Source organism: Ambystoma mexicanum, chromosome 7p, assembly GCF_040938575.1.
Source record: "Ambystoma mexicanum isolate Mex_15411 chromosome 7p, UKY_AmexF1_1, whole genome shotgun sequence".
Lineage (NCBI taxonomy): Eukaryota > Metazoa > Chordata > Amphibia > Caudata > Ambystomatidae > Ambystoma > Ambystoma mexicanum.
In genome coordinates this window covers 553,514,303-553,538,889 of record NC_090939.1, presented here as the reverse complement: position 1 = coordinate 553,538,889, position 24,587 = coordinate 553,514,303, and positions in this window count along the sequence as shown.

The window sequence follows — 24,587 nt, the reverse complement described above, 5'->3', positions numbered from 1 at the left end:
TCAGGTTGCCACCTATAACCCTTCCCCCTGTACACTGATACACTCTAAACCCCCTGCCCAATCCTCTCCACACCTCTAACTCTAAGATTAGAGGAGCACTCTGGCACACCAACCACCCTACACTTCAAACCCTCATCCCACACACCTCAAGCCTCCCAAACATATCGTCCTCCCACTGTCCCCTAGCATCTAAAGAGAAAGTACCCCTATTCCCTTTCCATACACCACGTACAATCTCAAACTCATAGGCTAGAGGAGCTCTCTGGCACTCAAAACATCACAAGTCCCCTACCACTACCGTGGCTTCTCTGCACTCACTCAGGAACTCCACACCTAGACCAAAACCCACCACCTCAGTCCTCCCTGCCACTGTCAACCCCCTATGACACCCATACTTCCGCACACTGTGTCATGGAATGCTCCACATCGCTCCAGCACTATCATCCCTCCACTGACATGCTTCCCACTAACGCCCCCTTGCTCAGTCCCACACTGCCTCACCTGCAACCCCTCTCCATTAAAAGCCCACTGTCCCCTTGACAGCACAATCCCTCAAGGACAAACGCAACCCCCGAACTATACACAACCTGCTGCCCCTCATCTTCACCCACAATATCCTGTCATCCTACCTGCCAGACTGCCGTCACCACCCCCTCAGCTCCTACCTGAACCCCACACACAGACCTCCCCCTTCATACCCCTTGAAAGTATCACATATTGTCCTTTCTAAACGAGTTCCTAGATCTATTAGCCGGCAGCAAACCCTCTGGAACCCCCTTGAAATCATCCCGCCTCTCTTCTGAAAGAAATATTTTCCTCTACTTGCACAAGAGAACATACAAGGTCCATACTAAACGACTCCCTCCCCTCTGGCACCTTTCCAGAGGTCTTTAAAATAGTGCATCCCTCAACCCCCTCAACTCTAAGAATTACAGGCCGATCTCCAACACCAGATTTCTCACGAAACTCATTGAACGGTCTACATACTCCCAGCTCAACTGCTTCGTAGAATCCAACAAACTACTTGACCCCATGCAATCTGGCTTCAGGCTGCACCACGGAACTGAAAACACTATGATCTCGATCTGGGATGATCTCAAGTTCGCAGCAGACTCTCATGGTTGTGCAGCACTAATTCTACTTGATCTGTCAGCAGCTGTTAACACTGTTAACCATTCGATCCTCTTTGACTGCCTCCAGTCCCTAGGAATTCATGGCCTGCACTCAAATGGATTGCCTCCTTCCTCAGTAACAGGAAACAAATCACCCTCCTCTCCCCTTTTGTCTCAATTGCTTGTGCTGTGAACACTGGGGTACCCCAAGGCACCTGCCTCTCTGCTCTCCTTTTCAACCTCTATTTGACCACTCTACCAGGAATCATCTGCACATACAACCTCTCCTGTTAAAACTATGCAGACGATACCCAAATTATCCTAACTATTCCTAAAACAATTACCAACCCAGGCCCCGATCTTGAAGCTTGCCTCAGTGATCTTAACCAATGGATGACAAGAATCCACCTCCTTCTGAACCCAGATAAAACTGAAACTGTGGTGTGCGGCAATATGGCCCTTCTCCCGCAACCACTCCCATGGCCCACCTCCCCTCCTCCCTCGAAAAAAGTCAAAACCTTGGCTGCACTATGTACTCAGACATAACCCTTTCCCCCCAGATCAATAATGTATCAATATCCTGTCACTATCACCTAAAACTCCTTATATGCATTTTCCCTTACCTCACCTATCCCAACAGATTTGCCGCTGTCATGTCCATCGTTATGTTAAGACTGGACTATGCCAACTCCTAGTACCTGGGAGCACCAGCATACCAACTTAACAAACTCCAAAGAACCCAAAATGCTGCATCCAAACTCCTTTACGACCTTGGACACAGAGACCACATCTCCCCCCCACCTGTACGCACCCTTCACTGTCTCTCTGTACGATGAAGGACCGCCTTCAAAACCCTATGCATTACCCACAGAGCACTGCACAAGACAGGCCCAAATTATCTCCAAGAGAAGATTAAATTCTACCTTCCATCACGCACTCTAAGATCAAGTATTGCCCTCTTACTTGCAATTCCAACCTCCAATTCAGAAACGATTGGTGGATCTGCCTTCTCAACCTTGGCTCATACTCTGTGGAACTCACTACAACCACACATTTGACACACCCAAGACTACATGGCCTACCACAAAGCTCTAAAAACCATGCTTTTTGCATAAAACATGAATAATGACCCTCTAGGGCTCCTTCCATAAACCTGAATAATGACCAGCTAGGGCTGCTGAAACGCTAAAACACCATGGATCAGGACTTCAATGTCAATATGAGTCTACTACACATGCCTAGCTGCCTCCTGTGTCATCGCTCTCTAAGTATTGATATCGTGAACGCATGAATGCAACCCTTAACAATGGACTGGGTGCAGTTTTGCAGTGGTGCGGCCATTACTTATGGGTGAGCCTGCACAGTTTTGACGGTGTGCAGCCTTGACTTACAGGGTGCCGCGCGAACCCAGGGGTGCAGCTGTTGCTTACAGGGACCACATGCAGTTTTTCACGGGTGCTGGATTGTAGACCAGGTGTGGACGTGAAGTTTTGTACACGGGTTGGTCTTTGTCAATGGTTTTGGTTTGCGTACACACCCATTGACTAACCGCGGCGTTGCCACTCACTACCCACCGATCCCCACTCAGCATTCACCATCGAAGGATCCCTTCAACTATTTGTAAAGTGTTTTGGAAAGTAATGGCTTAATCACAGCCGCAAATGTCTTAACTGCGTGTACTTTCACCTACATGATTGTTTAGCACAGTGTGTGTCCCCTCAATTTAACACCTGTTAAAAAAGCATTGGGAAAGCTCTAGGTTTCACTTATTTCTAGACATTAGATGGGCATTTGCTAGGCACTGCCACAATATGTGCAGGAACTCATACCATTTTCTAGCTGTTGGCATCGTATGGCTAATATGAAAGTATCTGCCAAGGCATATACTACCTCCAAAAAAGCCACAAAATTTGGCTTTGACATGGCCTGTTTAAGAATGTTACTTCTCTTTTAGAGTAATATGTTTCATCTTCCTTTGTATGTATTGTGTTATTATTAGACGGAGAGCATTATAGCACTCATGACGTTTTTACAAAAAGCCACAACACACGACATTCCTTAAAGCAACTGGTACCTTTGTTTATTTTTCTGTGCAGTGACAGGCTATTAGAGTTCGCTGTACAGCGATAACAGGCCATCTTCAATGTACACAACTGGCAAATGTCACTGACAAGCCTATCCACATGCTGCAGGGCCTAATTACTGACCCTTGTAAGCAGCTCCGTAAAATTGATGTTGTCTATCTGGGAGCATCCCCGCATGTCCATTACCGTCAGTCATGAGTCAGGAAGAAATCCTCTGCGCGTGTCACTGCTGCTTCTTCAGGCATCATATATAATGAACGGTTTACGAGATGGAGATGGAGACCGTGTTAAGTTAGTTTACAGAGAGAAATATAAGTTTCGGTGGCTATTGCTGTTATTTTATTTAGCACTAAAACGCAAGTTATTCTCTGTGCTTCAAAGCTGCTACCAACTTGCAAGCCATGGCATTTCGGTGTCCAGGCACTAGGTACGTTTTAAGTGATTTAAATGGGATAATATGTGTAATTAGTTGTGTGCATATTATTCATTTATATGTTACTGTACTACTGTTTTGTGGATACACCTCCAAATAATTGTGTGGTTACAATTAATGAGTTAGATACTCGTAAACAATCTCTTTATTCTTATTTCATCCTTTTTAAAGCTCAAATATTTGTGCTGTGCGCGTGCACTAGTAATACAATACTGTCCCCTTAGTACACAACACGAACTAATAAGATCTCTACAGCAGAAAAGCCGTCCGTGAAAGTCCAAAGGCTCAATTTAGAAAAGCATTTTTGCAACAGGCAACTCCCATCGAATTGTAAATCTGGCTACCTGTCAGTATGCAACCGAAGCACATCTTTGGATGCTGTTTCTTGTGCCTTGAAAATGTGGTCATGCAGAATAAATCAACACAAGGATTTGTCCAGGCCCCAGATGTGCGCAGAGGTGAACCAAGGTACTAGCTGAAAAGTAACTTGTAAACAACCAGTTAAAACATTAGTGATACTGCAAAAGCCATGAAAAGTGGAATAGGTCGCACCACACAGGTGGGGCAAGAAGTAGAGTGCACTTAGACGTTTAGGGAAAGGATACAGTATACACAGATAGAGTTGCACAAGTAGCATAGAGATGGTCATAGGAAGGGGTAGGTGGTGGAATACATGGGAAGGGAATAATGTGTGTTGGCAGGCAATGGTTCCATGTGAAAATACCTAATCGTGAAGGTCTCAAGAGAAAAAGACTGAGTTACAATGCCTGATTTTCTTTTGATCGTAAAAACAGCATTGATAAAGTCGTTTTCTCTTGAGACCTTTAACATGTTATTTTAACAAAAAAATGTTGGGGGGGTTTCACCCCTGAGCCACCCATTGTTCCTCCCTGCCCACTCCCACCCCACCCTCTCCCGTGGAATTTTTGCTCCGGCCCCCTCCCTCCACCCAGAACCCCCACCCCTCTCCCAAACCAAAACACATAGATGCACATAACACACACATCAACAAGCACCCACCGACACACTTATCTGTTCTCCTTGCCCCACGCTTCTGGTTCCCGCAGAGCCTGTCAGCCCCTGCGCACACTCGTGTGCGGTAGGAGTGTGACAGTTTGATTTTGAAAGACTGCTATGTGTAAGCACAGATCGGTCTTTCTAAATAGTTATTTTAGTGAAAAGATCTTCAGAAAAAGATCTTTTCACTTAGGACCCATGCAAAACATGAGAACATTAACATGGCGGGGAGTGAACCATACACAGCCATTTTGCTGAAAGACCATTGAGAGGACTTTATTCTGAAATACTGAATCTATACATTAAAACTACATTAAAACTAGATTGCACACAATCCCAAGCCTCACAATGTTCAGACAGATGCTCAGGTGTCAATGCCAGTAAGGAAGGTTGTCCGACAGCAAATTAAAACCACACTGGATAACATTCTCCAGAAGCACACAGAATGCAACTACAACTTTAATTTGTTTTTTTTTTAAGGGCCATCTTAAGGAATCTTGGGCCCGGGGCACAGACTCCTTCTGGGCCCCCCTCTGAACCAAAGAATAACGGGATACAAAATCCTTGGTTGCCGTCCCCACATCGCAATCAAAACCCCCAGGTTGATTTGTTGTCTTGCAGCAATGAAAATATGCCTGGGGCTCCCTACCAGTCTTCCTTACCATCTTCAGACTAGTTGGAATCGGAATGATAAACAAGCAGCATTTGAAGGGCAACATTTTCAGTTCAGGATGAGGTTAGTTGTATTACTCCATGGAACCTGCGAGCCACACCCCGCAACCCCTGCTCCCATTAAAACCTAATATTAACCCCATCAATAATGTTGCTTATGCTGTTTCCCGACTACTATATATATGGCAACATTATTGGTGGGGACAATATTATGTGATACCCTTTGGTGGTGGTCTGATTATTGCACTTTCACTATTGTGGAGGAGTGTTACCAGAGAAAAGAGGCAAGGTCACACACCCCCTTTCCCAGTCACAACCTAAAATACACATCTTACTAGACATGTGCATTTGCACGGGGGTAAACCAACAGATCAAGTTCTTCTCAACAAAAACAAAAAATCTCACAAGTACGCCTGATCTTAATTGTACTGGTTTAAGTAGATATTTTGCACATAATTGAAAATAACTCTGCAACGTTCCTATAATGATTGGATTGTTTTTTGGGGTGTTGGAGGAATGGGTTGGTGGGGGTTTTTCCACAGTGCTACGGAAAACGGAAAAATAAACAGAATGCAAAAAGGGGTGTTTTGGGCAGGGCTTTTGTTAAATTGCGAATGTTGTGCAATTATACGAAACTGCTGTGAAAACTTGCAACCCACCCATTAATTAAAAAAACAGGCAAAATGCAGACCGTTTGTGACACAGCAGTATCGTCCTCTGCGCCGATGCCCAGGACCCCTTGAGAATGAGGACAGTAGCTGGGCATCGTGAAAAGGCATTATGAAGAATGGTGTTAACCATGCTCCCTGTGCCTTGAACAGAATCGAGCCCTGAGAATTTCCAACAGTTTACTGGAAATGTGGGCAAGTTAGGCAAAACAAGATTACATCATGTTGGATCAAGCATGTTGGTTAAGAGGTGAAGCTGAGATTTGAGCCAAATCTGCAATTTCTGTACTTGACCACATTGTTTCCCAGTTCTTATCAGAGAGCAAGGTGCAATTATTTGTGTTTCACTTTCATGAACTAAAATATTACCTTATTATATACCACACGCACCACTGCAAGTACCAATTAAGTACTGTCACCTGTCCGGCTGGAATTACTGCCCGTTTGCTGCTCAAACTGCCCCAACTTCCAAAATTGCGTGGCCACGCCCCCTGCTCTGTTGGCTATATATTTTGTATCTTGTGCACGCCAGCCTGTGCGCACCACAGCAAGTACCAATCAAGTACTGTCAGCTGTCCACTGACCGCTGCACCGATGTGCCGAATGCAACGCTGTTTTACTTTTTCATTTTATTTTGTCTTCCTTTCTTCATTTTTTTTTAAACGTAAAATGTGTTCTAAAACTATGCAATAAGTGAGATCCTGGAATCTGATAGGTCAAATTGTGCCCGTGTTGGCCCTACTTCTTATCTATTTAATCGCTTCTCTTGCGGAAAAGGTCTCTCACTCACCGCTGACTAGCAGCATATCATTACTGCTAAATTCTTTGTTGTGAAACATTTCAGTCTTGGTTTGGCTGCTCGCAGCTGGCGAGATTATACCGGCAGATTCAACCTGCACTCACCTGATTCCACTGTGTGAATCCAACTGACTAACAAAGCAGTCCCCAGTTGTAGCTGACTGTAAAGGCAGGATACGATTATCTTCTGGCATGCCTTGCCCACCGACTTGCTACGCTCAACGTCTTCCAATTCAAATTTGACTGGGATTTCAGCTATTGCCACTACCGGATATACCTCACAGTACAATGTTTGCTAAGCTCCAAACTAACAAGGTACTGAACAAAGGCCACTTTAACTGCTTAAACGCTCCAAATAAAATGAATTGTACTTCGCTTTATACTTCACCTGATTCCCTCCCTATCCAATGTTTGTCTGATAAAGCAATGCATGACTGTATCAGGGACCAAACCTTCTCCACAGGAGAAGGGAGCTTTCATACACCAAGTTTTTAACTGGTCCTTGTCCATGAGTCTCAGTCTGTGGCTACCTTGCCACTCCCGAATTTTTTCTACTCTCAGGTGCTAAATAGAATGGGCTTCGTGGGAGAAGGTCCTTCCTCTATTGATAAAACTCAGAGAAAACGTAGATGATACAAACTTACCACTTCCACTGGCTCATTCTACCGAAGCACTGCCAGCTGTGCTTGGCGCTTCCCCATATAAATCTGACAAAATGTCATTGTCATTGACCATAGGGAATTGAGACTATCTAATTCCACCAAAACTCTTTCCCACAGATTGCCCCGATGACATAATTTCCTCTCCTGCGTCTGAAGTTTCTGCTGCCCCCACGTTTGCTAAACCTATGCCACATCCATCCTTTGGCTTTCCCGCGATTTCTAACCCAGCCTTAGACTCTGCACTTATGGCCATCAATGCAACAATCTTTACATTAACTAAACTCTTTGAGATATTAGATTCGAAAGCATCTACCCATGAAGTGTTGCTGTTAACACTCACTAGTTTCAAATCTACCCTCTATGTTAAAAACAGGTCTGGAGCTCGCATCTAATGGTATTTCCCCTTTGATGACTGTGATGCCTACACTTAATGACAACTCACCAGGTGGGACGGATGTTCAGCCTGAGGACACAAATCCAAACATAAATGCTGCTGGTGTGCTTAATCCTCCTTCTGAGATTAGCATGGAAACATTAGCGCCTGACCTTGATGGCGATGAGCAACCGAAGGTCGACGGTCCGCTATATGATATCTTTTACCGACCATCACAAAATAAGAGAAGGAAACGTAAGAGAAATAGAAAAAGAACATCCAAATTTGATGAAGAACAAAACGTTTCTCTATCTCAAAATAATAAAAGAAAAAAATCAAATCATATCTAAAAAAAATCAAAAAATCAAATCATATCTAAAAAGAATTAAAAAAACAAAATCCAAAACTAAACAATTTGGAGCCAACATCTCCATTGCAGAGCTGAAATCTGCTACGATCCATTTGGATGATAAACCAGCGAGTCCTGAAGTCCTCAGTGTTGATGCCTGTCCTGTAAGGATATTTGGCGTGTTACAGTACAGAGTACAGTAATACTGCACAAGTAGCACATTTTTTTTTTGCAGCACCACCACAAGGGTGCGGTGCATTGCTATATGGGTTACCAGATTAACAAGGAAAGACAGGCTATTCAGTCAAAAACGATTTTAACATATAAGATGCAAATCTATTTTTACAGTTAAAAGCACACGTGCTCATTTAAAAATGCACACTATTTTTCACCTGAAATGCCTATATTGCTAGAGACACATTTGAAAATTAACAGCTAACCTATTAACCATTAACCTGACTAATAAAACCTTATTTAATATAACCCACTAATAAAATGTGTTCTCCACTGCAGAATTAGGCATACTCTGAAAACCATTTAAATGTGTGTGCAGATTTTTTTCTCTTCTCTTCTCTGCCTGATTCTCCGTGTTTTTGTGCACAGTAACTGCAGGAGAAGGAAGTCAGATTTGCAACAATTGCAAATGTATAAGCGAAGCTATTGTTGAAGAGTAGGAGGATGAGAGATGATGGATTTCATTGGGACACGTCATACAGAGGGCTGAGAGGAAAGTTTTAGTGGGCAGTATCAGGGAAAAAGACAGGAGACATCTTTCTGCACTACTGGGGAGAAGACCTGGCTGTGGGGTCCTGACTGAATGCAGATTCCTGTGTCCTGCTGCAGTCGAGATTGGGGAGAGCTGAAAGAAAAACCTTTCCACTGGCTGAGGCATTCCTATCTGAAAAAGCTGAGAATTCCAGGCAATGACCCCGGCTTGAGAAGGCAAGCGTTCCTTTTTGCTGGAGTTAATCCAAGAGAGCCACATTCACAAAGAGAACAACTAAAAAGATAAGGTAATGAGAAGTGTGGGAGCTGAGTGTGTACGGTAATATGCAGTCAGTGTAGGATTCCTGTGCGTGTCTTAATCAAATACCAATGTTGCAATTTGAGTTCTGTTCTCCGCCACGCTCCTTGCAGTGTGTCATAGACAATGCTTTGACTGTACCATTTTATTTATTTCTGTAAAGAATGAGATCGTGTCTAAATGCAGCTTTTATAATACAGAAAATATTTGAAAACAGACGGGTGTTTTATTTTCTATTTACCATTACAATGCCGATGATGTGGGGAGATTTTTAAACAGTGCAATGGTCATTTTAAGACAGATGTGTGCATGTCAGAATCAGTATGAATGATTGTGAGTGACTGTAGCATAGCTTGTTGGAGGTACATGAGCCAACGGGAAGAGAGACTCTCTGAACATAGCTCCCTACCGTATATGAGGTAGTGGAAATTACCACAAGACTACCACATATAGCTCTCTGTCGTAAATAAGTCAGTGAGTTCGCCCATGGTGGCACACCAACACTATCACTGGAAATGTGGTATTCCTAGAATGCAGGTCTGAGGTCTCTCTAGTGATCACACGAAAAATCTAAGCAAAGATAAGGGATTCTGGACATTGGGGCCACAAATAAAACAAGGGAATTATGCTCACCAAAATACCACCAACCACGTATACCAAATATGCAGGTCTGGGTGCTGAAATAATGCATGTCCATTGTATTATTGTTGCACATGGCCAAATCTGAATACAAAGAGTGATTATTGCTAAGTTATTTTTCGGCGGTAATAAAATACCGTCAGGCCCCAAATCTCCACAAAATACCCAACATATTTATGGTGCGTTGCAGGCCGGGAAAGTGATCATAGAGTACCTACTGGGCGTGGCAAGCGTGTCTCACACTGCCATTTGCACATTAAAGGGAACCCATTTTATAATAGCAGTGTGCCACTAAAAACGAATTTCAGAATGTCACAAAGGGAAACCACATTCTCAGATCTAGTGCAATATTTAGAGGCAAAGTTATTTGCACATGGGAATTGGTCTTCGAATAGCACGTTAGAATGGAGTAACCGCATTCAGGGTGAGGTGCAGAAAGAAAAACTAGACAATATTTTTGCAGAAGGCAGCATAATTCAGGTCTGCCTTACAAGATTATTGAATGCAGCCGATAAAAGTGCAGAGAAAGACTGTTTAATACGGCTATGCGGCAAAATATGGTTTATTTTAAACAAGTCCCTGCGAATGCAAGAGAATGATACTCAGCTAATTAACAGGTTAAAGACTGAATTAGATGGGGCAAGTAAAAATCAGGAAATGTTGAGAGCAGAATTGGATGTATGCCAAAAAGACATGCAATTAAAATGCAGAGACTTTGATACTCAGTTATCCAAAAGCAAGAAACAATTTGAAGATAGTGAGCAAGAATTGACACACTTAAAAGCCTTAGTGGATCACATTAGGCAGGATAAAGATGAGGTTGTTTCAGAAATGCAGATTTTACAAAAAGAACATTGTGAAAAAGAAGGTGATCTCCAGAGTGCAGAACAAGAAATTATTAAAATGATTCAAGAAAGAGACAAAAGAAATAAAGAGTTCAATGAATGCCAAATGCAAATGTGCGACATGCAGGAGGCGATTAATAAAATGAGCGATGAAAATAATTATTTGCAGAATGAAGCAACTAGACTCCTTAAAAAGTGTAAGGACTTAGAACAGCAAATGTGCATTCCCAGGTCCCAGGAGAGGCGGCAGGGTACCACATTCAATGGAGTGGAGGTGAATTCTAGCTCTGCCCAAAGAGCTAGTGCCCCAGTGACTGGGCCGGTGACTGAACTTGGTTGCAGCGCCCTTGGGGGATTTGATACTCCCATTGGGGGCAGCCACCAATCTCATACACCTGAAAACAGGATTGAATCACAAAATAGTGCAATTCCATGCATTGCAACAAGTAGCCCCATAAAAATAATGAAATCCATTAAAGCCCTGATCAAACCATTTAAAAAGGGAGGTGAATGCTGCATTGAGGATCACTTAGAAGCGGTACATGACATTTTTAAAGCACTCCAGATACCTAAGGAACAGTACAGACAATATTTTCATTTAACTTTAGATGCCCCGACGGCCAGCATCATAAGGGGATTAAATGAACAGCAGAATATGACATGGCTGGAGTTTGAAAAAGAAATTAGGCGCCATTTTTCTCCTTTTCAGTCATTGCAGGAGGCAAAGAAAGTCGCGTACACTATTACTGCTGGACCTAATACATCCCCTCGCCAATTTTTACAAGACTTAAAAAGAGCATTCTCTCGCTTTGATGTATCTTTTGACTCAAATTCCAATGAGTTTAAAACCGCATACTTCTATGGGCTACAGAAAGACATCATATCCCAATTGGTCCGTGAATTTGACCGTGACAAGTCCCTTGAATGGATTGTACATCAAAGCACCAAGCTATATGAGGTACTCTATTGTCAGGGTAGAGAAAGTGATAAAATGAAAGATACTAGGCTTAAATCTAAAGAACCCTCAGCCACAGTAATGGAAATCAGGTCAGCCAAAATGTCCCTTGAGTCTGCTCAAAGCCAAGGTAAAAATAATGTGACACCTGAACAAAGGGGTAATCAACAAAGATCGCCATTTCCTGTACCAATGTTCCAAACACATGATCCTAGTAATAGAGAGAGCTACATCAGCCCTAGATATTTAGGGGATAGACCCCGGGTAAGATATCGGCCTGATATGGCAGGTATGAACAATAACCAGAGACAAAATCAAGATCAAAGAAATGATGGTCCCTACCAGTCATTGGGGACACAGAGTAGGTTTGATCCCAGCACCATGATATTTGGTAATCAGGATAGGCCCCGATATGTGGATCGATTTACTGATAATGGAAATCAACATAGGGGCCAGTACCCACAATCTGAGAGACAGGACATGAGGCAAAACGTGAACTACAGTCCACGCCAGTACAATGATTCCCCACCAGGGGACTATAATCAAAGGATGGGTGCAACCCGCTCCCCTCCACAAATGAATCAAGAGTTCAGAAACCATCCCAACCGGTATCAATCACCTGAGAGGTATCAGAATAGATCCAATCAGGGGGAAAACAACCAATATCGACCTAGGCCACAGAAAGAGGATCCTAGAGAGATGGAAAGGTTCCAGTGCCTTGAGGCCCAAGTGAAAATGTTAGCTGAGCAAATAGGAAGGCTCTATACAGCGCAAAAACAACCTTCCAAAGAGGGGGCTGATGGCCATAGCAATGACCGGGGGGCTTCCGAAAAGTGACTAAGTACTCATGATAATCGCAGTGCCAAAATGACAGATTGCTCTGATATAATTTTGCATAACGACTCTGAGATGCCTAATGGATTAAAAATGAAAGTACCAGTAAATGAAATTGTGACTGAAAGTGCAAATACTTCTAAAAAAGAGGTACGGTTTAACTTAGAGCTAAATAAAACAGTAAAGATTTGCACAAATGAAAAAGAAACATTAGGAATTCCAAAAGAACAAAGGAACAGATTTAAGAAAAATGACTCATGCATGGGGAATACCAGTGAACAGGGAGTAAGTGGGGATGCCATAGCTCCTTCCCTGGGCAAGCAAAACAATGACCAAACACAGACAGAAAAAGGAAATACTCACAAGGAGGGTACAAGTCAATCACCTGAAGAATTCTTTGAGCCACATATTTTTGAAGAGGCTGAAAGGGCTGGTATTACACTAAATGATCACAAATGCACAGAATTAAAAAATGACAAATTGCTGAATGATGTTGTTACACATGTTCAGTTGGAAGGTTGTAATGTGGTCTCTGATGTTACCCAGATGGATGGGCGAACGGTGGCCACACTCCAAAAAACCTCTGAACATGGAGAAATGAATAAAATATCTCGCAGAGAAATGGGTAAAAAGGAGGGAAAAATGTCTTTTCATTTACCAATGTGCTTAGCCAAAAGTGAAAAAGACCTGAGAAAGGTGAGCCCTGAAATCAGTAAGAATTCACATTTCTTATGTGTATTAGAGGAAGTTGAGGACAGATATTATGCACCCATCACTGTAGAAGAAAAATGCCACACCTTTGCTATGATTGACACTGGCGCACAGGCCACAATTATGTCCAAGGAGCTGGTAAAGAGTATCAATGAAGGGAGGCCTCCACAGAGTCAGATCACGGTGAAGGCAAATCAAGGCCCAGTGCATAACTTTAATGGGGAGGAGGTGCCCATCATAGGTGTAACTGAGGTTGACATAAAAATAGGAAAGCACAGAATGAAACAAGAGGTATTGATCACATCTATTTGTGAAATTCCATTTCTGATGGGGACAGATTGCCTGAAAAGATTGTCTCCTCTCATAGATGGGGTGAATGGAGTGCTGTGGTCCTTAACCAAAAAACCATTGAGGCCTAAGAAACTAAAATCACAAAACAGCAATATAAAAGAATGTCACACCGTTGCCAAAACAAATGATGCTGTGGAGGTATATCTCCAGAATAGCTGCATACCTAGTGTCACTGTTATATTAATGTGTCAAGACAAAGTTCAGAGCGACAATGAAAAACTACCTGTACAAATATACTTGGACCCAAGGAAAGATTGGCAGACTGCTATAAATGAGCACACATTACGTTTCTATTTAAAAGAGAATACATGCAAACAGAATACTGTTCCTAAAACAGATTCAGAAAAACACATTACCACTCTGGCAGAAATACACATGGAAGATGAGCAACCATGGGCTCACGTTGGTATAAATGATTATCTTAAAACAATAAAAGCCACTTTAGCGCTTGAACATGAAAGGAGTTTCATTAATGAGAAATTGTTGCAAAAAATTATGGAGAGGGAAGAAATCCCGAAATTTAGGATTAAAAACCAATATGTTTCTGGGTTGGACAGTCCAGACTTTGAAAACCGAATCGCAGGCAGATGCATGCTTAAAATTAGCATTGGGCAGAAAATAATTTACCATAATGTATGGATAGTGAGTGGAGCACAAAATGAATTTTACATGGGCAATGACATCATGCACAGAATGTGTATGGTGTTAGATTTCCTTAATCAAAAAATATGGTCACGCCTAGGTGGTCCGGCACCTGAATTTGAAGACAAAAGAAGGGCTTATCATTGTGCACAACTGGTTCCTTATGCCATCGAATTACAAATAAGGAAAGATACTATTATTCCTGCATTTACAAAACAGTTTGCAATAACACTGAAATGTAAAAATGGACAGCAGATGAAAGGCTCTGATGCATTTGTATGCCTGAATGAATCCATAAAACAGCAAGGCCTGGATTATGAATACATTCCATTGGTAGACATTGGTGAGGGATCTGTAAAAATCATGGTAAATAATAAAGGTTGTCAGGATATTCATTTAGAGGAAAACTCCCCATTAGGAATGGCCATACAAAAATCACATTATACGGCAGATTTAAATAACATGGTGATTGGGAATATTCCTGAAAAATATGTAGATGCCAAGGGCGAGTTGCCAGAACACCTGGACTCTCAGCCCAAAGGAATATTTAAAATTCATTCTGTGTATCCTTATGATTCAAATGAGACAGTGTGCTGCCATCAAGAGGATTGCATAATATTTAATTTAAATGAAAATGAAACAGGAAATCAGCCCATTGAAGTGGAAGCTGATATGCCAAAATATTTGAAAGTGGCAGCTCTACAAAAAGACACAGCCACACAGTTAGAGGAAAGCGCTGAGATTCCTTTACCAGAAGAGTTTCCAGAATTTTCCAGAATGGTAGAAGAGCAGATCTCCTTAGCGGATGCATGTGACAGCGATGGGGATCGAAACGACCTGAGGGAAATATTTATGGAGTTTAAGGATGTATTTGCAAAAGATGCTTATGATTGTGGTTTAACTGATTTACATGTGGCCACACTACCAGAAGGTTGTAGCAGAAATCCAGTGTTTGTACGCCAGTATAGACTACCGCTGGCATGTTTAGAATCATTGGCAGAGATTATTAAAAATTTGGAATCACGGGGAATAATTAGGCCCATTCATAGCACATCCAATACGCCTATTTTAGGTGTGTTAAAGCCAAATGGTCAATGGCGGCTGTGTGCAGACTTAAGAGAGTTAAATAAAAGAGTACCAGTATCTAGATGGCCACTACCATTCATTGATCAGGGCCTAGCTCAGATACATGGTTCAAATGTATTTACTACGTTAGATCTCACATCTGGATATTGGTGTGTGCCATTGGCAGAGGAGATACAACACCTATTTTCCTTTACATTTGACAGGACTCAATATGCCTGGCTTAGAGCTCCGTTCGGGTACATCAATAGTGGGAGTGAATTTGGCATATTTTTGAGAAAGGCCATGCCAGATGCAGCGGAAAGAGGAACAATAGTTTATGTGGATGATGTCCTGATAAAAAATGAAAACCTTAAAAGTCATTTTGATGAAATAAGACATGTGCTTGGCCAATTGCAGAAAGCAGGCGCCAAAGTATCTTTGCAAAAAGCACAATGGTGCAAGAAAAAAGTGAACTTTCTAGGGCATGAAGTGACTGAACATGGGCTAAATCCACAAAGGAAGAAAATAGAGGCCATACAAAGATTAAAAGATCCTAAAAATGTGAAAGGAGTAAAAAGTTTATTAGGGATGACAGGCTATAACAGAAAGTTCATTGAGAATTATGCAGAAATCACTCAACCATTGACTAAACTGCTTAAACTAAATACTCCCTGGAGATGGGAAAGAGAGCAGTCTGATGCAGTGGCTAGATTGAAGGAATGTCTTGTAAAGCGACCATGTTTAGCATACCCCATAAAGGACAGGGATTTCTTTATAGAAATAGGCTTTTCTGAACATTGTATGTCAGCAGTGTTATCACAAAAACACGATTTGAATCACAAAACCATTGCCTATGCAAGTAAGGCATTTTCCCAAGTTGAAATGAAATTTAATGAATGTGAAAAGGCCCTATTAACCACTGTGCGGGCGCTACAACATTTTCGCCCCATTGTTCAGGGAGAAAAGGTGATTATTGAAACAAATCATCAACCTTTGCAATTTTTAGAGAGTAAAAGAATTAGATCAGGCAATCTAGCGCAATCCAGAATCACTTCATGGACGCTGGCATTACAAGGTTTTCCCGTAGAAGTGAGATATGGACAAAATAAAAAGAGCCCAATTGCTCAAGGGTTAGCTGACTTACATGACTGTGCAGCTGAACAAATACCAAATGAAATGGAAGTGGAAGCTAGTTTACAGGAATTTGAACAATCACCACACAAAGCTTTTGATGAAAAAACATGCAAGGATTTGCCAACTGTATATGTGGATGGTTGTGCTTTTCACATTGAAAATGACAGTAATAAACAATTAGTGGCAGGAATAGGAAATGTCTGGTTGAAATGTGAAGGCGTTCCTAGTATAGGGATGAGGATTGGAGATAGGAGCAGTCAGGTGGCGGAATTGGCAGCCATCTATAAAGCAATTGCTACTGCAGTTGATAAAAAGTTCAGTGAAATTGTCCTGGTGACTGATTCTGACTATGCACGGAATAGCTTTGTGGAGTATTTGCCTGGTTGGAAAGCAAGAGGCATGGTTACATACAACAAAAAGCCACTTAAACATGGAAAAATGATACAAGCCATAGACAAATTGGTGTCAGAAAATAATTTAACAATATACTGGAGAAAAATTTGTGGGCATTTAAAAACACCAGGAGAGGATAAGGAGGGAAATGATAAGGCAGACCATCTGGCTAAGATTGGGGCTGTGATGGGAGAATTGCTACCTGTTGATTATTTAATGGGTGAAATACAAATTGATGCAGTCACACGTTCTAAAGCACCAAAGGAGGTAGATCAACCGGTGGTGCAGTGGAGTCATGACACGCCAGACCAAGATTTGATTGAGGCACAAAAGAATGATCAAATTTTGGGAATCTATTATAATCATTTGATAGATCCTGAACAAAATCCTTTAACAGAAAATGATTGTATGGGAAAAGAAGAGTTGAGGGTGTTATTAAAGAACAAAACACGAATTAGATTACAGGATGGACTCATGATTAGAGAGTCCATAACAGGGCAAATACAGTGGGTAGTACCCCTTTCATTCAGAGGACTAATGCTACACCATGCACATGATGCCATAACTGCAGGCCATAGAGGTTCACAAAAAACATTAGAAATACTAAAAGATTATGCTTACTGGCCTCATATGTCCCAAGATGTAGAATTATATACTAGAGGATGTCTAGTATGCGCCCAATTTAAACCTGCTTCACCAATGCATAGAGCACCATTGATGAAAAGAGGCCTAACTCTCCCATGGTCAGATTTGCAAATAGACTATGTAGGTCCTTTAAAAAGGTCGAGCAGGGGACACCGTTATATTTTGAGTGTGGTATGTTTGATGTCGAAGTGGATTGAGTGCATTCCTGCACCAGATTGTAGTGCGCAAACAGCAGCCACATTGCTGGTGAACCATGTGTTCTCAAGGTTTGGGTTGCCACAAAGAATTGAGTCAGACAGAGGAAGTCATTTCACAAGTACTCTAATGAGTAAGGTATGGCAAATACTAGGTGTGAAAAGGAAACTACATATCGCATATCGGGCGGCGTCTTCAGGTACAGTTGAAAGAAGCAATAGGTCTGTTGTGGATATTTTAAAGAAATTTGTGGCAGAAGCAGGTTCCAGCTGGGATTTACGTTTACCGTTGGTTCTGATGGCAATCAGGTCGACTCCTGCCAAAGCAACAGGTGTTAGCCCCCATGAGGTCTTGACAGGTAGGAAAATGGTGTTACCACAACACCTACTATACAGAACACATGAGCAAACTCTAGTGAGTGCATCCACAGTTCATGAATATATTGATGAACTGAGGAGGCATTTGCAACATGCATTTGCTTTTGTGCAGAGAAATCTGGAAAGAGCTGCTGACAGTGCAAAGTCATATTATGATAAAAAGACATCAGTAAAGGAATACAGTGTAGGGGATCAGGTGTACAAGTTTCATTTTGGAAAAAGTAAACAGAAAAATTCTAAATTTCTAGCAGCCTGGCAGGGGCCATTTCGAATTATAGATAAAGTCTCTCCTGTAGTGTATAAAATTTTGAAAAATGAAGGTGAAACAGCAATAGAGCAGTTTGTCCATGTAAATCAAATCAAACCATGCCATCCCAAACATGAGATCAGGCAGCTTGAGCATGTGGAAACGGATAGAGTCCCTTGAGAAAATAAATGGGTGTAATCAGGAGGCAGTGACAAAGAAGTTAAAAAAAGTTGATTGTTATGATGGTACATAAACACTGTAATATATGTAAAAATATATAATATAAATAAATAAATAAATAAATGCACATATAATGGAAGCTCATGGTTGGTGTGCAGAGAGAAAGTGTATTAAATATTGAATGCTGTTTATATGTGTTTGTTTTCTTTTAACTTGTGTTTAATTTCAGAAGAAAGAAAAAAAAAACAAATATTTTTACCAAGCATGTTTTATTTTTGGCAAAAGGATGAAGTTAATATTGTGCTATGTACTTAATCTGTTTATTTTCTATTTTGATTTAGACAATTAACATTATTTGGTCGGAGGTTCCGGGATCAGAGGCCACGGGAGACGATGGAGTCCTGGAGTCCCCTGGATGAAGACCAAAAGATGCCTGCCTCCAGGTGGAGGTGAAGACAAAATAACCGGAATGCCAAAAGAGATGACTACTGTGGATTCAAGATTGCCAAGATGAAAGAGTACTCGAATGAACCGAATAACATCGCTGGTCGGGACATACCAAAAGAGACAAAACAAAAGTTCCGCCATATGAAGTTCCACGTATTTATTATTTTAATTATTTATTTTAACTTGTTATATTACTTATTTGTTTTAGTTAGTTGTTTTATTTCATTGTTTTTAATTGACTTGGAAAATTTAAACTTAAAGTAATGCCACTTCCACTGAGAAGGCAAATGTGGAACATTTTATGAACTGATGGACTCAGATGAAATGTTGATTGCAAATTTTCATTGATGCACATGAATATTCATTTTGTTGGATTGCTATATTGTAAAAAAAAAATAGAACAAGTTGTTTTTAGGAATTGGCTTGGATTATAGCCAAGTTCTAAAAACAAAAGGAGGGTATATGTAAGGATAGTTGGCGTGTTACAGTACAGAGTACAGTAATACTGCACAAGTAGCACATTTTTTTTGTTGCAGCACCACCACAAGGGTGCGGTGCATTGCTATATGGGTTACCAGATTAACAAGGAAAGACAGGCTATTCAGTCAAAAACGATTTTAACATATAAGATGCAAATCTATTTTTACAGTTAAAAGCACACGTGCTCATTTAAAAATGCACACTATTTTTCACCTGAAATGCCTATATTGCTAGAGACACATTTGAAAATTAACAGCTAACCTATTAACCATTAACCTGACTAATAAAACCTTATTTAATATAACCCACTAATAAAATGTGTTCTCCACTGCAGAATTAGGCATACTCTGAAAACCATTTAAATGTGTGTGCAGATTTTTTTCTCTTCTCTTCTCTGCCTGATTCTCCGTGTTTTTGTGCACAGTAACTGCAGGAGAAGGAAGTCAGATTTGCAACAATTGCAAATGTATAAGCGAAGCTATTGTTGAAGAGTAGGAGGATGAGAGATGATGGATTTCATTGGGACACGTCATACAGAGGGCTGAGAGGAAAGTTTTAGTGGGCAGTATCAGGGAAAAAGACAGGAGACATCTTTCTGCACTACTGGGGAGAAGACCTGGCTGTGGGGTCCTGACTGAATGCAGATTCCTGTGTCCTGCTGCAGTCGAGATTGGGGAGAGCTGAAAGAAAAACCTTTCCACTGGCTGAGGCATTCCTATCTGAAAAAGCTGAGAATTCCAGGCAATGACCCCGGCTTGAGAAGGCAAGCGTTCCTTTTTGCTGGAGTTAATCCAAGAGAGCCACATTCACAAAGAGAACAACTAAAAAGATAAGGTAATGAGAAGTGTGGGAGCTGAGAGTGTACGGTAATATGCAGTCAGTGTAGGATTCCTGTGCGTGTCTTAATCAAATACCAATGTTGCAATTTGAGTTCTGTTCTCCGCCACGCTCCTTGCAGTGTGTCATAGACAATGCTTTGACTGTACCATTTTATTTATTTCTGTAAAGAATGAGATCGTGTCTAAATGCAGCTTTTATAATACAGAAAATATTTGAAAACAGACGGGTGTTTTATTTTCTATTTACCATTACAATGCCGATGATGTGGGGAGATTTTTAAACAGTGCAATGGTCATTTTAAGACAGATGTGTGCATGTCAGAATCAGTATGAATAATTGTGAGTGACTGTAGCATAGCTTGTTGGAGGTACATGAGCCAACGGGAAGAGAGACTCTCTGAACATAGCTCCCTACCATATATGAGGTAGTGGAAATTACCACAAGACTACCACATATAGCTCTCTGTCGTAAATAAGTCAGTGAGTTCGCCCATGGTGGCACACCAACACTATCACTGGAAATATGGTATTCCTAGAATGCAGGTCTGAGGTCTCTCTAGTGATCACACGAAAAATCTAAGCAAAGATAAGGGATTCTGGACATTGGGGCCACAAATAAAACAAGGGAATTATGCTCACCAAAATACCACCAACCACGTATACCAAATATGCAGGTCTGGGTGCTGAAATAATGCATGTCCATTGTATTATTGTTGGACATGGCCAAATCTGAATACAAAGAGTGATTATTGCTAAGTTATTTTTCGGCGGTAATAAAATACCGTCAGGCCCCAAATCTCCACAAAATACCCAACAGTCCTCCCACAGTAGGTGTGGCATCATATAAAGGTAAGGCACCTAATTTTATTGCACCTGTTGTTTATGATAATGAGCTGCGAAAAGGTTCTGAAATTGTGAAGAAGCTTACTACTACTGAAGATCTTGTGATTTATCGGTATATTCGAACAATAATATATTGGTCTTAGAAACTATTTATCATAGTCTTCATCAAGCTAGGTTACACCCTGTTATGCAAAGCCCAACCTTTTCTGTGAACTTAGATCATGAAACTAAGTCATTTATGACTCTTGAGCTAAATCGTAAAAACTTGTGAGAAGGGCACCATTTCCCAAAGACTCGCCATCCAAATATGAACTACCGGTGACAGAAAAAGGAGTTAATCGTCCAAGCTTAGAAAAAGTAACTTTCAGTAATGATCCTGTGGGTCTGCCTGCTAATAGTGGAACAGGAATACCAACCCCACAGGAATTAATGATGAATGATGAAAATGAAGAAAGTCCGGGAAATTGGAAGGATGAAACGCTTAGACTCACAATGATAGACAGAGTGTACTCGGACCCATTCCCAAGCAGAGAGACGCTCCTAATTATCTGTCATGCCATCCCACAACCTAAACACATTAATTTGTCAGATATTAATGGGGTATCTTACCCAATACCAGCTCAACAAGACATTGTGGAAATACAGATACCCTCATTAATAATTAAAAAACTATATTTGGCAACAAAGACATTTGCTTTTTCAAAAAGGGCTTTATATTGAAGCTATCCCTTAGAAAGCCCCAATTCAAGAGCAGCAACAGATGAACTACCCTCAAAAACAAGAAGCTAATCAGAATACGGAGGGTCAATCCTATTGTACCTGCAATGGAGCCTCTAGAAATGGCCCCCAGGTTAAAGATTCCAAATGGTCCTGGGTATCAAATGCCAGAAACAATGATAAAAAAAAACTAGCAACACGCGCAGGTCCAGCATGAGTGTTCCATGATTTCTTGGAACACTCGAGGTTTCTCACATTTAGCTGTGCCTAAACCTTCATTGCTCAACAAATATGATCTAGTCGTTTTACAGGAAACATGGATGGTGACACCCCCCCTCTGGCTTGATCACCAAGTAGTGACAATGCGGGCCTCTAAAGCTGCTAAGGGTAGACCGGCGGCTGGGCTTCTAATAGCTACAAGATTTGTTTCACATCTGATGATTGATCCATGGAAGAGCCCGGACCACCGGATTCAACCTGTAATTCTACGTAATTCAAATAGTAATCAACCCTTTTTTCCAATGACAATGATAATAAACATCTATTGGAACCCGGCTTCTCCGACTACTTCCCAATTCATGGATACAATCGAACAAATCTTGGACCAAACTTTATTGGACCCTAATATTGCTAACATAATAATTTTGGGTGATTTCAATATGAAGCTGGGTCTTGTATCTGAGACTGCTAACAATTTTAGAGCAGCCAAGTGGTTAACTCGAATGAAAATAAGAACATTTCAATGCTAAATGGCACCTTTGATAACAATGTCCCTCCAAAGTCCACTTGGTTCAGAGGCAATTCTCACTCAACTTTAGATTATGTTTTCATTTCTAATAAAACAAATAACCTTATAACATTGTTTCAAATTATCCCCACTATGGCGAGTGATCACCATCTTGTCGAAGTTCGGTGGTGAGTCCACTTGTTGTTGAATTCATTGCACTATAAAAGTACTTTAGAAACACATAACTTGAATAATAGTTTCAAATGGATGCCACATCGCATAACTCTTCTCAAACAGAAAGTGTGCGCTAATGTATCATTAGAGAAAATATCGTATAACGACTGTATTCAAATGATAGCCCAATCTAATACTCAGAATACTAAACCAATCTTTGTCCATAAATATTCCTGGAATCAAGAAGTATATAACCTAAGAGGGGAACTACGCTGAGTAATAAGATCATTGCTCATAGGCTCAAATGCAGAACAAAAGAGCAAACTAAAAAACAAATGCACAAATAGAATTAAACAGGTACTTGCAACACGTAAACAAAACAATTCAGAATGAATGCTTAAAGCTTTACTAACTAAATCATCAGGTGAAATGTGCAAGGTAATAAATAATGCACCTACCAATGCCCATGATTCAACACAATTAAATAACATAGATGACAAATCATTTAAAAAAATTACTCATGAAATCGCCTGAACTACCCGTCATCTTAAGCACTGAATTGCCTGATTTATCTACCCTCGAATTTGACATTTTGGATATTATAATAATAATAAAAAAATTGAGCAATTTGAGAGCACCAGGCCCGTATATGCTGACTAATGCTAATCTTAAAGCAAATCCAGAGGCGTGGGCTGATCTGCTTCACTCTATTTTTCAAAATGTCATAAAATTAAAGAAAATTTCACCAACGTGGCAAGAAAAGATCATAATTAAAACGAGTGACTGATTAAATCCCATCAATTACTGCCCAATTGCACTGTTAGACGTGCCAGGTAACATTTTTGCAAGACTAGTGATACGTGATTTTACTAAATGGCTCAACGAAAAGGAACTAACTGACATTCAACAATCCGGATTTGTTCCCGGGATTAGTACTGCACTAAACCTTATCATAATTGCAACTATCAAAGCACAAGCTATACTAAGTAAACAACCTACCTACATAGCTCTAATTGACATCAAACAAGCTTTTGATTCTATATCTCGTACCATCCAGTGGGAGAAGCTATTGATTGCTAACTGTCCTTCTTATATATATTATTTAAGACTACAGTTTTATTTGAATACAAGTATTAAAATTACACTCTCCACGGAGGGTCTACTCTCTAACTCAATCAGAACTAACTCAGGGCTAAAACAAGGCTGCCCTTTTGCGTCAATACTTTTTGACTTTTATATTGGAGATTTTTTAAGGTTTTATAGAATGTTCATTCCTTCTTTCCTCAACTTGGGTTGCAGCATATACCGTACTTATTGTACGCGGACGATCTGGTCCGTTTTGATAGAACGCCTATTGGCCTCCAGAGGTAGCTTACTGCTCTATCCAACTTTGCTGAGGACAATAGGCTCAACATAAATGCGAAGAAATCTGACATCCTAATATTTCATCATTCGGCTAAGAAAGCTGCCTCCAAATTCAACTGGGTTTTAGCTAAAAAGCAAAACGGCACAATACTCAAAAGATACATTATTAAGCCCCATATGTAGATTCTGCAAGATTGACGAGAAACATGAATCCACCTATAATCTAATTACTTAATGCACAAATCTGGTTCTTAGATTTTTTTTTTTTAAAACATTTTAAGCATATAAATATTCTATGTAGGGACAAAATGTGGAACGAAGGTTTTAATGCATCCAAAGATTCACTCATCATTGATACAGTGAAATGATTCTGATATCTACATTTGGAAGCACAATGAATACTTTTAACTGATTTTCTAATGTTGACTGTCATCCCAGACTGAATCATGTTTCTATTATATTAATGAGTCACTGTATGCATATCTTAAATTGTTTATTTGTTGTTTTAAAAGACCTATATTTTAAATTGTACGCAACACTGCAATGATTGAATCTTATGTAATAACTTTCTTGATCCTATTATCCAACTG